This window comes from Xiphophorus couchianus, chromosome 5, assembly GCF_001444195.1.
Source record: "Xiphophorus couchianus chromosome 5, X_couchianus-1.0, whole genome shotgun sequence".
Taxonomy (NCBI): domain Eukaryota; kingdom Metazoa; phylum Chordata; class Actinopteri; order Cyprinodontiformes; family Poeciliidae; genus Xiphophorus; species Xiphophorus couchianus.
Window position 1 is genome coordinate 25,202,319 of NC_040232.1, and position 15,313 is coordinate 25,217,631.

Genomic DNA, 15,313 nt, shown 5'->3' on the forward strand with positions numbered 1-15,313 from the left:
AAGGCGGAGCCAAGTCCCCCCAAGCGTTCTGCACAGCTGAATGGTTGCCACGGGATATTAAGGGATTTCTCAAACATGTATAACAGAATCAGAGCAACACTCCTGGTATGTTTTTGATGAGGGAATGACATAACACGATGTAAAGCTCAAAAAAGTTGATTTAATATAATACTGCACCTTCAAAGTCCTTTTGCTAGATTTTCTGGATGCCAACCAAAATGTGACCACTTGTTTATCATTGCATTGTCTGCAAAAAAGTCACGCCAGCTGAGAAAAAGCTCACAGGTCTGTTAGACACACGGCTGGATCTCCCACTGCCAAAACACCCCAGGAACACAGCATCCAGTGCGAACAGTTCTCCTCGGAAAAGCAGCACGGTGTAATATCTGCCCGCACGTCTATTTTTACAAGTTCCTGGTAGGAGCAAGCGGGGAAACGTCCACTACTTGACGGCGTGCCTGGATCTGCTGAATGCTGATGCAGCAAGTGACAATTACGTGTAAAAACACAAAGCGGTGGAGCGACCACTGAGGCGGCAAAGCACAGAGTGAATTGGCTAATTAACTACATCTAACGCCGAACCGTCAGGGGCTTCGCATTTCCTCTCGGCCCTTTCTCCACAAGTGCAAATGAATTAGGCTCTAAATAACCCATTTGTTTCAAGTCGGCTGAGCAGGAGGAGCAGCGCCACATTACTGGCTGCTGGTGTGTTGAACACACTGGCAGACGCAGTCACCCTGAAGGCTTCTCCAGTTGCAGGCCCTCTTTGTCTTCTTCCCTTTCATGATAGACACCAGAAGCGTCAAATTAAAAGTTTTTGACCAGCACGCTGCCATCTGCCGACACCGTGCGGCTCATTAGCCTTTTCATGCAGTACTCTAATGAAAAATTTCAGCCTGAGTAAAGGTCTACTACACATCCTGCCTAAATAATTACTCCTTCATGCTTGGAAGAGATTTTTTTTTTTGCTTGCCCTTCTTTTACACATTTGGCGGATGTGCAAAAGCAGCAGAGTGGTGATAGACCACTGTGCAGCGTATTGCAAAAAGATTTATAAGAGCAAAGTACCATTTGAATAGATTTTCAAGGGTTTTTTTTCTTTTGACTCTTACGTTTGAATGGACACAAATTTAGCCATTCTGTTTTAAAGACAGCAGCACATGCAGTTAACTGCTAGCTTATTAATGGTGCATGCTAAAACATCCTCACACTAACTGTGCAAGCTAAGATTGTGAACCACAAACACAAAACTAGGAATGCTGCGGGTTTGTTTGACCAAAAATAAGTTTTTAAAAATCAGTATAACTAGTTCAGTTGCCTGTAACGTCGATTTCTGAAGATGTTTTCATCTCACTCAAAGCTATTACCACTTTAATCAATAAGGTCAACAATGCACATTACTTTTCCTCTGTGGATTGAATTGTAGCATCAATAAATAATCATGTATTCCTAAAAAAAAACAGCTAGAAATCTTAGTGGTACTATTAAACTATTTTATGGATCTGACGTGCTGGTGGTTGGTTGCAGGCCTCTTACATATTGCCAAAAAGACAGATGAATTTATAAATAACTTCTATCATTATTTCTATATTAGTACTGCGACATATTGTGATAAAATGTCTTCAATAGGAACTAATAAGTAGCTACACTATGTGCTTTAACAAATGACATTAGCAAATTTCCTGTCCACCAACATGGAGGTTGTGCTAAGTCGGTGCTAATGCTCTTCCTATGGCAGCCAGCTGAGGACATTTTACCATGTAAGCCAACTGTATTGTATTGGCTGCACTTTATGTTTAAGCCCTTGCAAATTTGTGTGTTGCAAGACAGCAGCGACATTGGTTTGAATCTGCGGATGTTTTTTGCGGAGACCAGCGATAAATCTCCAATCCAACCAGAGGTGAACTATTTGTGCTTCAGACGTTTTGCATGTTTTTTATCTGAATTCAATGATCGCCTAGTTAATTCGCCGTGTGATTGCGTGAAGTACTTGTCACAGTGCAGATCCAGGCCGATAACTTTAACCTTTTCTTTATGCACCAACCTACCTTCAAGCAACAGGCGCGTATAACACTCACCTTCACCGGCTTTTTACAGAAGCTCAGCAGTTAGTTTACAGCGCTAAAAGATGCCGACTAGTCAAAGCCTTCAAGCTACGGTGACCATCTCAAAGATTGCTTGTCTGTTGCAATCTCACAGTCTCATGGTATTCTCCTTTGCAAAGTAAATAAACCTAGGACTTAAAAATAAAATCTTAGTCAACATCCATGTAAGCCTAAACTTGTTAAAACACTGAGGCAGGACACTGTGAGGACATTTACACCATCATCCTCTGAAAACTACAAATGCCTGCAGCGAATTGCCAAATGAGCCAAACATTTATGTGTTCGAGTGTTGCATGACAAGAAGTGAGAGTACCACCAAGGTCAGTAAGCTATATACTGTGAGGAACTGCCGATGTCTGTGTAAAAATGCATTGCATGCCATCCAGTCACTCCATTCTCTCAGTCCCAACCCAATCAGTGAACCAACCGCCAAACCAGCAATGAGATTCTTGGAGCTGGAGGGGCTAATAACTTTGCTCTGAAAATTAAATAAGCTGTCAACAGCAAACATATTTCACAGGTTCCTAAGAGAGTTTTTTTTACGGAAAGTGATACGGTTGGTCGACTGGAAAAGATTTTCATTGCTCCTTAATCTACTTCCGAGAGGCAAACTTTCTGCTACTCCAGTGCTCAGACTGGAAACAAAATATTTGACTTGAGTTCCTGCTTTCACCTGTTTCCCTGTGTCACGTTTCCCCTCTATCTGAGATAAATGTTTCAGGAAACCACACTTGACACCACAAATGTGGAATGATCAAGTCTATGAGCACACAGTATGATTTTCAAATTGGATTTTCCAGCCCTTTGCTTTTACTAATGTATTTGACATTATTTTTGGATTAAGCGACACAGCGATGTGTGAGATTACAACGTGGCCAGCGTAGAAGGAAAGAGATCCTGTTGGCAGAGGTCAAGCCATAAAGCTTGTCTCATCTCAGGGAGGAAATGAGGCATTAGATTGAGTTCCTGTTTTAGTCACCCAATCCTAATGGGTCATCTATCCTGAGGATCTTGGAGTCATTTTGAGAAAGACGGATCACAAAATGTTTGCTCTTGTTTTTTCCTGGCAAATAAGAAAAAAAATCTTTCCGAAAGAGTCTCGAGTTTTCGCACGCCAGCTTTTAAAAAGGGTTCAAAGGGTAATAATCATGTTATAGTTAATGCCTCATTTTGACTACGCCCTTTCATAGTCAGTTTTTTTTTTCTTATTGTAATGGCCTTTTAAGGTTTAGAAATCAATCAACTCTATTACGCTTAAAAGGATTTTGAGTAATCTCATACTCAGGAAGTGCTTGGGCTGAGAGTCGACTCTGCTGAGTTTAAGGCCATGAATGATTTTACAGTTGTTAAAAGGTAAGGACTCCATCCATCAGGTTAAATGGTAAATAGCACTTTATCTAGTCCAGAGGACCAGAGATTTACACTACATTCAGTCATTCATACATTCACACATTCACACGCTGATGGTAGCTAGTTGCTACGTTGTAGCCGCAAGGCTCTTGTCCACTCTGGACGCCACCCCGGTTTGATGGTGTGAAGGAAGACCTTAGCTACAAAATAAAAGCTCTCGACTTATTAATTCATCTACATTTCTATATTCTCACCCATAGTCATGAGATATCAGTGCAGGAGTTATGTTTTTAGACAAACTTTCATTATTATTATTTTTTTATCCCAAGTAAATAAGCACCGATGTTCCACTGAAAATGTACTTTGTTCTCATGTAAATAGCAGGTCTTATTTATCACCTCAATGAAATGCAGAGCAACTAAGACATGTCATTTGTTAAACCAAGATTATGTATCCAAATCAACTACTTGCAAACTTCCATCTCGTCATACTGAACTCCAGGGAACCGTCCGCTAGATGGATGTCCAGGGCCGTTGCAGGGGGAGGGGGGTGTGTTGAATGACAAAAAAAAAAGAAACCAGTTACACACAAGTGTTTCACTGTAAAGATGGTTTGTAGTTTGTTTTGTTGCAACCTGAAGTGTGAAATAAACTTCAGTGGAGTTTGAAAACAAAATATGTGTTTAGGTTTATGTCTGGTTGAACGATGTGTGTGCCCAGTTGATTTTTTTATTTTTATTTTTGGGGGGGGGATTTTATTGTAATCCATAGAAAATCTTTGGGAACCACTGCCTTACGTTTTGCTGTCAGAAATTCTAACTTTATTAGGCTTTCACTGTCATAACGATTTTCCTGATCCGTGTAATCTGGGTTGCCATTTTGTTCCGTTAAGATTTAGACTGACCAAAGTCGGAACTGTGCTAATTTGTTCACAGCCCCTCTTCACGGTTAGTGCTAATTAGCAGCAAACGTGTCAGGGTCAAATGCTAGTTTTTTTTTTGGGGGGGGGGGTTTTGCCGTGCCCGAATAAGAAGCTGTCACTTAAACCCTGCTAATGTCGCTGAGCGTTTTTCACTTTAAACCTCTTCAGTGCCAAATTAACGGTTCTAAACAGCCTGTGGCGAGACCGCAGCTTCCCGACTGCTCTCCCAAATTCCAAGTCACAACCATCTTTCCCTCCGGCGTCCCCTTCCTTCCCCATTACTCTTAACAACCACCCCTCCCCCTACACCCATGCTGCTGCCATCTTGGCATTCTAACAAGACCATTGGGCATATCCACAAGCCTTCAGGGGCTCATTAGTTTGTCCATTGGACTCAACGAGCTTCAGCTTCAACCGTGGAGCCGACCCACTTCAAGCCTTCGAGCAGAGGAAGGCCCAAGTCAGCCCGCTTCCCGGGGAAGAATGTCACAGCTGCCTCAGCAAGTATGAGGCAAAAACAACTCAAAACAGAAATCTAGAAAGCACTTTTTCGGAGTAACGTGTACAGCCTGTGACAGCGCAGTGACAGACGGAGGAGGGCCGGGGAGGCAGGGGGGGGGACTGCTTACTGTCAGGAATCCGGTGTGTGAGAATGTGCAGCGGTGGGAATGAAACTTGCCAAACGGCTCAGCAATATTTCTGTTGTCCACATTCCAGGAGACACATGAGCTTTTGATTCTCGGCAGCTACGTTAAACCTCGATTCTATCTTTGGACGGTGAGAGAGCGCGGCGGTAGGTGGGCAGGGAGATTGAGTCGAAAGTTGCGGCGTGGCAGGCGGGAGAGGTCTGGAGCTGACAGTTGACAGCGGCGGATGGAGGCCCCGCTGCTGGAAAGAAAGCGGGGCGGAGGGTTCGGTGGTGTTAAGAAGCCCCTTTTTTTTATGCTGCTGAAGCCTGAAATTTTCTCTAGCCTGAGGAAAGATGATTTGGCTGGCTGCTGTTCAGGGTGAAGACACTAGACCTTTTAAAGGGCAAAGAGATCATCAGCAGCTACGATTATCTCAAATTCTGTTAAGAAGTGCTTAATAAATAACATCTGATTAATTGTTGTTTTTGTGACATTTCTCAAATATTTTAAGAAATGTGTTCCTCTCCGATAAAAGCTATAAGGGTTTTCTATGCCCCGTTCTGCAGGGATTAAACTGAGTGATGGATAGACTTGGGAACAGAATTAACAACCTCATTGAATGCCTCGTGTGGATTTCTGATCCTTTCTGTTTATTTGTTTTTGCTGGAGCAAAAATAATTCTTCAAATCTGCACATGCAGCTCAGTTTAAAACATATTCTACTTGTTTCATCAACTTTTTCATCAATATTTGTTAGAGGTTTTTTTTATTATTGTCATTTCATTAATATATATATATAAAAATTTAAATCTCTCCTTTTTTTAAATAAAATCTATTCTAAAAGAAATGCCCTTACCACTTCAACTTTTCACATTTTCTCAAAATGTGGCGCCCCTTTGTGTTCAGCCTCCTTTAATTCGGTGCCAGTAAATAACATGCAGCGCAAAAAAATTAATTTAGAAGTCCTTTAGACTCTAGTGTTTCCATATAAACTTAGCTATTCTGAGGCCTTCCTGAGTAGTTTCTCTGGGTTGTTCCTGTTGGTGCATTATTCTGTTTTTTTGATTTTATTCTAGTTTTAGTCTTTTCATATTCTGTCAGTTTCTTTTACTCCTTGCTCATCAGGTTTTGTCATATTTCGCAGTTTATTCTCAACTCCTGATCATTTTTTCCCCCTCCCTTTGGACTATTCCGGTCATGTTCTCGTATCAGTAGCTGCATTCCCGTTGATCGCGTAGTTGCGCAAACTGGAATTACGTCGGTAAATTTCTAAACTGAGTTGCTTGCTCAGATTTGAAGAAATATGTTTCTGCAACAAAGCAAATAATTAAAACAAAAAAGAGCAGAAAACCCCAAGAGGAATGCTATCGATTGCTTAGCTTTATGCTGTTGGTCGTACATTTCACAAATCTGGCCTGTGTGGAAGAGTGGCACGAAGAGAGGAACTATTGGGGGGGGCATAAGAAGTCCTGAAGGCTCTGCTGTGTGATAAAGAAGAAAAAATACAAAGAGATGTGGAAATACGCATAATGCAACGCTACTTACTGCACACTAATGCATAGTGCAAATATATGCAGACACTGCAAGAAGATTATTACATAAGGCTGTTCAGGCAATCAAAACAGAGCCAGAGCAGGACCCAGTAACATATGTCGTCTCATTGAGGTGCAAAACAATTCAGCGGAGGCGCAAGCGGAGCGAGTGGAAACGGAGTAAAGAAATGCATTCAAAGTGTTAATTTTCAATTTGGTTCCAGAGTGTTTGAAAGTCAAACAGCTTGAGGCTGTCACAGTTCCTGCATGAACGGTTTCTAGGGGAAGCTCCTCCTTCTGCCTCCACACACACACACACACACACACGCCCACACACCCACCCACAGCCAAACACACACAAATGCAAAAACAGATCTGGAAAAAGCAATTTAGTAGTGAGAAGAAAAAAAAAAAGATATGTTCGACATAAATGAATGAACATTATAAAACATTTTTTAAAGAGATGTCTAAAGTTGGGCAGAGGGGCAGATGATGTGACAGTTGTAGCACTTTGCACAACACAAGGGAGTGTTGGGAGTCACTAAACACGCTAATTCACAGTTAAAGTAGTACCCCTTTGAGTACAGGTGCTGCCCCTCAACTCCATAATGCCCTGGGTGTAAACCATATCGCTCTTATCAAAACCCACGCAAATCCACGAATGGAGAAACTGTTTGCTGGACACCTCTTTGTTGATGGCAGGAGAGTCAGTGACTATTGTTACTATCAAAATGGTACCGCAGCTTTGAGTTTGTGCAATTTCTGATAAACGGAAATTCATTCCTGCATTGTAGCATTTTGCATAGTAAGACAGGTTGGAAGCAAAGCTTAACAGTTGTTGTTTTTTTTTACATAATTATTGTGAATTATCTTAAAGTTTGCGACAGTAGAAGGTTTTTATAGTCACATTTTTTGTGCATTTTAAACTTCTTCATGCACACTCTGCTGGCGAATAGTTGTAACTGCAAGAAGCATGTTTTCTCTTCTCTAACAGTCTTTGTAGTTTATAAAAGAGGTTTTATATTTTAGTGTCTCTGTACTAATGTTGTCATCCAGGAGTTATAAAAAAAACCCCCTATGATTTGGTTTTCATTTCTGAAACCAGTCAGAAATGATCCATTCAGTTTTGGTCACATGCAAAAGAAAGGCATCCTTTTCTTTTGAATAAAGTTTCATGAATTCTGATTTGTACGATCATTTCCAGTGTGTGACTTTTTAGCTCAGATGCCTAAAATGTTGAGGTTTGCAGGAAGCTTCTGCTTTGCATGCTGAAGGTTTGAATAACCCTTGTGATTGTAACGTTGTACTGTAATGGGTTTTTTCTTTTCTTTTCTTTTTTTGCTGTGGATGCAAAAGGAGCTTCTTCCTACAATGCAATCAAGAACATTTACTTTATTTAGTAGAATCCTTTTAACATGAAATAAATGTTGTTGGAACTTTTGTTACAAAACTGGAATCTTCTTCGTGTTGATTCCACCAAGGAACTAGCATGTGGGCCAAATCATGGTGAAAGGCAGATGTTGACGTTGCCTGTTTGAAATACCATCATTATCATTTTTCTGCCTCATTACCAAACCTAAATTGGCTCGGTCTCAGCTGTTCTTGTTTTGCTTTTACGCGTTCTTTTGAACATTGGACTTCAAAATTTAGTGTTTTGGATTGTAACTAAAAGGTTTTTTTTAATTACAGAACTGCAACTGATCAGTACCATGTTCCCTGTCAAAGTTTCCTCACACATATGAAGTCAGAGGAAGAGCAATTAAAACCCAGCAGATAACAATTTCTCTGCGGCTGTTTGTGAGATCGAGATTCGGCTTGTTAGAAGGATTTGTCCGGAACTGAAAGGAAAAAACTAAACCGTAGCAGGTTCTGACAGGTTTCCAGAACGAGGCTAACGCAACAGATGGATTTACTTTGAGTTTATCAGAAGACTAACCTTTTGAAATGGGGCTTCTGTGGAGCCTCTGTTAGCAGTCAGGATCTTGTTGTACAACCGCCTTAGTTAGGAGAATTGAAAAGTTAACAGCTCTCAAAATACCTGTTTCGGTGTATGTAAGCACTACTTTAAAAATGTTTACATCATGTCACTTATTATCTTTTCTTCTCTATGTTTATTCATCCGTTTTCTGTGCCTGATTGGTTGAGTGTCTCTGAAGCCCCAAACTGTCATAGGGTGAGAGGTAAGATCTGTTCTGGGAAGACCGCCGGTACTTTGAATCAGTACAAAAAGACACAAGACAAATAACTAAGCACTTGAATCTGGGGTCTATTAAGTGATGCAAATTGCCCTAAATTGGGTATTTTTGGACTGTGGGAGAACACAGTTGCACCTGGAGAAATGCATGCAATTGGAGAGTGTGAACATTTCTCTCCATTTCTGCAGGCTGCAGCTTTAGTCTCCATTAAAAGCAGCTTAAGGAGTCAGGAGGGTTCCACAGATCTGCAGAATAATGAGCCAGAGTGACCAATGGTGGCAAATTTACCGTCCTATCGTGATTAATGTGTTTTCCACAAATACATATTCAGTCAGCCGCAGCTCTTTCTTGTAAATGGGTGACCCGCATTTGTGGGTCACCCATTTTGTTGTGGGAGTCAAATGCTAATTAGAACCACAATCCCCCACCACCGCTTTTCCTTCTTATTCCCCCCCTCATGATTCCTTTACAGCAGTTTCTGGCACAGAGAAACTGGAACCAGCAGCCTGTCAACAGCTGTTTATTGGCGGAAACTAATGAAGTTCGCAAGCGTTCACTCCGTCAACCTGGTTTTTTGTCCCGTGTACAGTATATGACTCTGGGAATCTTGTAGAACAGCATTGGCGTTGCAAACAGGTGTAGATATTCGTTCGTCTTATAAAATGATGTGATGTAGGATAATGGGTTCATAAAAATGAAACGGGATTTCAGTAAAACTAAGAAATCTCAACGAAGCGTTTACACAAATAAAACGTGTCCAACCCTAAAAGTTGCTGATACAGAAGTGAAACTGTCACAATTCTAGGGTGTTTCTAGTTCCTTCCTTTGCCATTTAGTTTCTTTGCCTGTTATTTATAGGTTTTATTTTTTTGCGTTTGAGTATTTGATTAGCGTTTCACATCATACTATTTCTCCTTCAGTTACATTTCAGCCTCCCTCTTCCCCAGGCATTGCCCTCAGGTGTTCATCATTCTCCTGATTACGCCTGTTTGCGCGCGTGTCCCCAGATTCTCACGTCTACTTTTTCTCACGTCTACTCCTTTGTGTCCTCCGGTGCTTCTTGAGTTGTCCTGTAAGTGTTTTGGGTTTCATCGTTAAGTCGTCATATGTTTGCCATTTTATGCGATTTGATCCTCACCTCGTCTCACAAATCATGACAGAAACAAAGAGTAAGAAACTTTAAAAAAATAATAATAAAATAACAGAATGCATGGGTTTACAATACAGGAAACCAGCAGGGAATGGCAGAAAACTAAGTGATTAAATATAGGGGAGGATATATTTCCTAATTTAGTTTGCTGTTGTTAGGGAGACATGACTGGGCGAAAGTGAAAAGGAGGAATACACAAGGATCTAAGAAACTCTCAGACACCAGAGAGAGTACAAACCAATGTGAGAGTGAGTACTACCCAAAAACAAAAGGAAAAGAAGATTAAATAATTAAATAATGAGAGACAGCCAAACATAAAATCGTAACCATTGCCTAAAAGAAACTAAAGAGTACATTACAGTTCTGAGGTGTTTGAAACACCTCAATAAGAAAAAATGACAACAAATGATAGCAAAATGTGTTGAAAAGATTTCCATTTGGTGTGGAACGGTCCAGCTCAGTTTTGATTATTCTAATTTTTTTTTATTTTGAAGGAGAAATAAGTCAATGCAGTCCCGACTCAAAAGGAACTGTGAATTAGTCCTTTCGTTTAAACAAGATCTGAAGAAGATGCTAACATTAGCCTCATTAGCAGCTAACAGCCCGCAAACTGTTGTATTCTCACAGTACTAACAAATAATTAGGATTTTGTCTGTTACTCGGTTGCGAGTTTCTGCCAAGAATCTCAAAAGCTGCCACAAAAAAGATATAAAAGTGTTAGAAGTTTCTTCAGCGCTAATTTAAAACGAGAGCATCAAATATAGACAAGAGTGTGACGCTCCGACCGCGTGGCCAAACACTGAAAATAACAGACAGAAACACAAGTCTTCTTTTATAATAAACCGCCTTCTGTGCAAGTGACTTGGAGATGTTTTCATAACAGAAGGCTGAATTGATGAGTTTTTGCTCGGCTTTCTGCCTCCACGTGTGACATCAGGTGGCCCAGATGTTCACTATACCCAGAAACTCAGGAGTTTTTTTTAAGCTTCCTTTTAAAGTTTTCTATGTGGCTTTATATATATATATATATATATATATATATACATATACATATATATATATATATATATATACATATATATATATATATATATACATACAATAGTTCAGTTGTTAGGACAGTGGCACATTTTTTTTTATTACTCTAAAATTCACACTTTCAAAAGAGTGGCTCTTAATTATCCCTCAGACTTACTTCCACACATGCTTTTTGAGACAAACCTTCATCTGACAATAAGTGCGTATGTAATTTTAGGATAACTAAATTATGTATCATAAGATCTTAAGTGTCCAACATTAAGCTTGTGGTGAATTCACAAAGTATACGCAAAAATCATGTAATAAGGTCATCCGGTTGCAGTCGCGTTTAAGAAGAAAATCCCCAACTTCCGTTAAACACACATTTTGGTATTGGAATATTAAACGGTTTATTGCTTCGGCAGAGTTATCTTAAACAAATCATTTTCATTTAGTGGAGATTTGATTTCCCATATGCTCAAAAAACCAAATTGCTTTCCAACAACATGAGAAATACTTCAGCCAGGGAGGGAGGAAGACAATATGCTCCGCGCTAAATTGCAATATTGCTCAGATCATTTCTCGTCTGTTCACCTTCTCCTCTCTTTTTAAGCCGATTGTGGCCATGGGTTACAGAGGCCGCCTGTTTGTGTAGCAGACCTAACCTTAAGAGCCCTGCAGCAACACATCCTTCATCGGATAACCCCCCATGCCTCCATAACCTCCATAGCACACACAAAACCAAATCAAAAATCCTGGAACTGAGGCAAACGACAGGCAGACACACATTCTGCTGGCCAAGCAGGACGATCGCCACCGTTTCTGTGCACGCATCACTGCCAGCTTGTGTGTTACCCCGTCGCTTCCTGCCAAGCTGAGCCCTTTTGTCTTCTCCAACATATTTCCATGAATCTATCTTTAGATGGGATTCTTCGTGACTGCTGCTCCCGTTCTCTGAATTGTTCCAGAGCCGCGTATGCTCACTATTTTCAGGTTTTAGAGTCCAAGAGTCTGTTGGAGTTTCTCCCAAATTACAGCTCCCTCTAAACACAGGTGTCCTAGGTGGCCCATTCCACGAGACGGAAGCTTTTCTTCACTGAATGGTTCACCGGTGAGGCAGAACAAAGACGCTCTCTGTCCCACGGAGGCAACAGGAGGAGGGAGGCAGGTTCTGACCAGCTGAAGGCCTCTACTTTCTCGCTGAAATATCCTCCCCTCTTTCGCTCTGCCCGGATCGAAACTTCAGAACTTCCCAAAATAACTGAGCAGAATGAAAACAGCTGGTGGTAATCATTTCAAGAGAAGTTTCAAAGCTGCAGTATGTACTTTTACAAAAATATGTTTTTTCCACAATTATTAAAACTTTCACCATGTTGTGACAGTGTAATAAGAGACTCATAATCTGTGGGAAAAAAATGGAGTTCCTCCACCTCCTCCCAGCTTTACTCTTGCAGTCTGCAAAAATTGTAAAAAGCAACCAATCAGAGCCAGGAGGACGGTCTTAGCGCAGTCAATCATCCTCCTGTTTGCTGCTCAATATGCTTATAATGGAAAAATAACTTACCGTTACAGGAAAGCTGTTTATCCGCCATCATCAATGGCTATGCTAACTAGCCGTAGCATTCTAGGCAGTCTACGTTGTGGTAAACCAGCTGTAACATAGTAGGGAGAGGGTAAAGAGCACCACAGTGATTGGCAGAGCTAAGACTCTCCTCTTGACTCTGGTTGGTTGTTTCTGACTGAATGCGTATTTCTGTAGTTTGTATTGGGAGAAGGCAGAAAAGCTCAATGTTTCACCAATTCTCTATTATCATGTCACAACATAATGATAATTTTAATATCTAAGCCTATGTAAAAAACAACATATTTCTTAAAATACAAGTTACATACTTAAGCTTTAATAATTTGTTGAAAATGGATGTTTTTACACCAGGGTTTTCGCAGGTTTCACCAGCTCATATTTGAATGTTCTTAAGACCATTCTGAATGCAATTTAAGACCTATAACTCAGTAGAAATTTACAAACTTCATCCTGCCAGCTGGTGATAAATTTGTGCTTTCCCATGATAGAGGCCAAAAAGCTACCTAGCTAGCAAGGGTATATTGCTGGGTTTCAGTCACGTGACCCGGATGATGTGCGAAATTCAGATGGAGGGCCGGAAGGGGATTTCTCTGGTTCAAAACAAAGAAAAATTGATCACAACGAGTACCCTAATGCCCTAAATAGGCTGGAACAGACCAGGCAGCTCGAATAAAATACGCGTATATTTAGGATATGATCTGTATTATCTCGGTAAAAAAAGACTTCTCTTATAATCTTGAGGATTTACCCGGCATCGAGGCGACCCACGTAACTAACTGGAGCTGCAGACCTCATATTATACCACGAGCCAGAAGAAGGCTTTCAAAAGCCTGGAGAATACAATCATTTAGTTTCAAGTTGGGTCAAGCATTTAGGTTTAAAAGAAGCATTAAATGACTGTCAACTTGTTTCTGGTGAGTAGTGAATTGTGCTATTTTAAGTAATTAGTCTATGATAACAATGCTATCGCTAACAACGAACTAACCCATGTTGTTTCTATGAACTTGGATCTCATGGTAAATAATTTATTTAGCTTCTGTAAACCCAAATTCTTGCTGGAGTTGTACGTTAATGTTGAGTCATTGTAGGACGGCAGATCCGGGTCTAATGTAGGTCAACTATTCGCAGCGATCTACAGAAACCCCGTGTTCATGTCTGGCCAGTAACGAATCATGTGGGGAAATAATAGTCACAACTCACTGTGACTGTATGGCTGGGTAGGTTATATTTAATTCATTTAGCTTCTTTTTTTTTTTTTTGCATGAAAATCCCTTAATAAACATTATATTTTCCGTCCGAGACTCGGCACTGAGCAAACTGCTAGCAACATTAGCACTCTGTGGACAACCAAGCTAGGGCATAAAAATCTATCTTACCTTACAAATGAATGCTTGTCTTTCTAAGTAACTGTCCAATAAAACATCTGGAAATACAATAACGATGCGATCGTTGCCTGTTAGAAGGTGGGCACTGCAAACTCTGGCGTTGTTAGTTTCCGCACCTCCTGTTTTAAGCTGTAGACTGTTGATTCACTTTTTTCCCCCTTTTTTTGGGTATGTATTTTAAAATTAACTCCCTTGTGACCAACTACCTTCGAAACACAAAAATAACGTTTATCTTTCTCTCTATTAGAACGGTTGGAACAGCCGTACAGGACACAGGCTTTATACATTTTGATGCTGGATCAACAGAAATAAATGGGCTGCATTTACTTCCGGCCCTCCATCTGCATTGGGTGACGTCGATGCTACGTCATCTGAAACCCAGCAATTAGCAAGATAATTAGCGGCAGCCTCCAACCGTCACAAGTCAAGGAACAAATGGATGTCTGAGGGCAACCCAAACTTTTGCCTGACAGAAAAGTCCCTCAAGAAAAAAAAAAGTAAAATACACCATTAAAAATTCCTGTTAGGCAAAATTTAAGACTTGTGATTGATGTATTTAAGGCCAGCTTACTTTAAAAAAAATTACAGCCATTTTCAAGCCTTCATTTTGGATACATAAATGTAAGACTTTTTGAGGAAATGTGAACTCCCTGTACACACATTAAATAAAAAATAAAAATAAGAAACAACGCTCACCTACTCATACTAGCTCTTCTCTCCTTCCCCGGGGCAGGAAGGCTATCCCTTGTTACACCTCGTGGATTTTGGGTGTCTTCGCATTTTCTTGTGCCTCTTCAGCGGGAGTCTCAGCTGTGGGAAAACAGAGTCCTGTCTCCATAGCATTTCATCTACTCGCTACGCCTCCAGCCGCGGCGCAGCGTGTCGACTTTAATAGCTTCTGTAACAAAGTTAAGGAATGATTCACTTCGGACCGCTGAGGGCTACATTTGTTGTAGCTATTGTTCTCCGCTGTACGGAGAGAGGGTGAGTCATGGTCACGATATGCTGCATTCAATATCATTTCTCCGCCGACGGGACGGAGGGAGGGCAGGGGAGATGCGTTCGTCCCAGCTTTGATTGTTCCTCGGCGCAATTATCTGCACAAGTTAATGAGGACGTTTTCATCAGGGGGCGTCTTTGTAATTACCGCACAGTAGCGCCGTCTTTCATCCATAGCGGAACCGCTTTATCTGCGCTGAATGTCCACAAAAAACAACAAAAGAAAATGTCTGTAATACACTAAACAGTACAGCCGATAAACAGAGGAATGTTTTTTGGTCTTTGTTGAGTTAGAGGCGGCGACAGCGTAAGGAGAAGCTAACAGAGTGAAGGCAATTATTAAAGGACGACAAAACTTCCCGAAATACTTCCTGCTTTGTAATCCCCTCTCAGTCTTGATACACTTTCAGAGCGTCTCCCGCCATCAAAGTCAAACATCTGGGGTTTTT

At 40.8% G+C, this 15,313-nt stretch overlaps 1 long non-coding RNA gene across 1 annotated transcript; it reads right to left on the bottom strand.

Moving 5' to 3' along the window:
• Positions 1 to 11,291: 11,291 nt before the first annotated feature.
• LOC114144130 (uncharacterized) lies at positions 11,292 to 15,025 on the bottom strand. Its single transcript, XR_003595413.1, has 2 exons — positions 14,562 to 15,025; positions 11,292 to 12,159 (listed from the first exon to the last, which is right to left on the bottom strand). It is a non-coding gene; the product is annotated as an uncharacterized LOC114144130 (long non-coding RNA).
• Positions 15,026 to 15,313: the final 288 nt, after the last annotated feature.